Raw genomic sequence first — 773 nt, forward strand, 5'->3', positions numbered from 1 at the left:
CACAATCAGCTTGTAACACTCCAAAGAGAAAGGAAAACTTGAAATCGCATCATATGACCCCTTTAATATTAAGAGACTTACGTTTTATACACTATTTTGCCTGTTTTTGCGCTATTTCGCCAACAAAAATAATTCTAAGCACAGCCACAGCATTGTTTTGCGTCTCTGAGCAACATGACGGTGCTTCGTTCCTGAATGAATCAACCGTTTAAATGATTCGGTTCAATCGCAGTGACTCACTTAACAGTGATTTGCTGCCACCTACTGGTTTCAAATTTGTAATTTCAAAGAACAGTATTCAAGGTTTTATGTTGAATATATCAAAACATTATTAATGCATGTGTAATTGCAGGTTAAATGCATTCATGTCCTGCATTAAACAGTGTGTAAACACATCTAAACGCCTCTTCAGACGCAGCTTCTGTGTTTCCTCTGCGCTGCAAAGATTAATTTAGTTGATACTGATTTAATTTGTTTGGTAACAGCCCAAATGTCTTATTATTCTAATTCACTGATTAAATGTAAGAATTTGACTCAAAAGATAATGCACACTTTTAGAAAAATGGCTTTATAAAGGTAAAAATCTATTTAAACGTATTGGGAAAGATTAATTTCTATCAGACCAGCACACAGAATATGAAGAATATCAAACACTTCAGTAGTCAGCTGTCCACGGCAGTCCTTAAGATAACAGCACAATAACACACTTAGTAGGGCTGTGCGATTTGGGGGAAAATATCAAATTGCGATTTTTTTTGACAGATATTGCGATT

The 773-nt window shown here is 35.2% G+C and overlaps 1 long non-coding RNA gene across 1 annotated transcript in view; it reads right to left on the minus strand.

Annotated features, from left to right (window-relative positions):
- The window catches only part of LOC107677676 (uncharacterized), a 13,560-nt gene that overhangs the window by 1,075 nt on the left and 11,712 nt on the right, over positions 1-773 (minus strand). The gene's annotated exons all lie outside the window — the stretch shown is intronic.

Source organism: Sinocyclocheilus anshuiensis, unplaced genomic scaffold, assembly GCF_001515605.1.
Source record: "Sinocyclocheilus anshuiensis isolate Anshui unplaced genomic scaffold, SAMN03320099.WGS_v1.1 scaffold841, whole genome shotgun sequence".
Classification (NCBI taxonomy): domain Eukaryota; kingdom Metazoa; phylum Chordata; class Actinopteri; order Cypriniformes; family Cyprinidae; genus Sinocyclocheilus; species Sinocyclocheilus anshuiensis.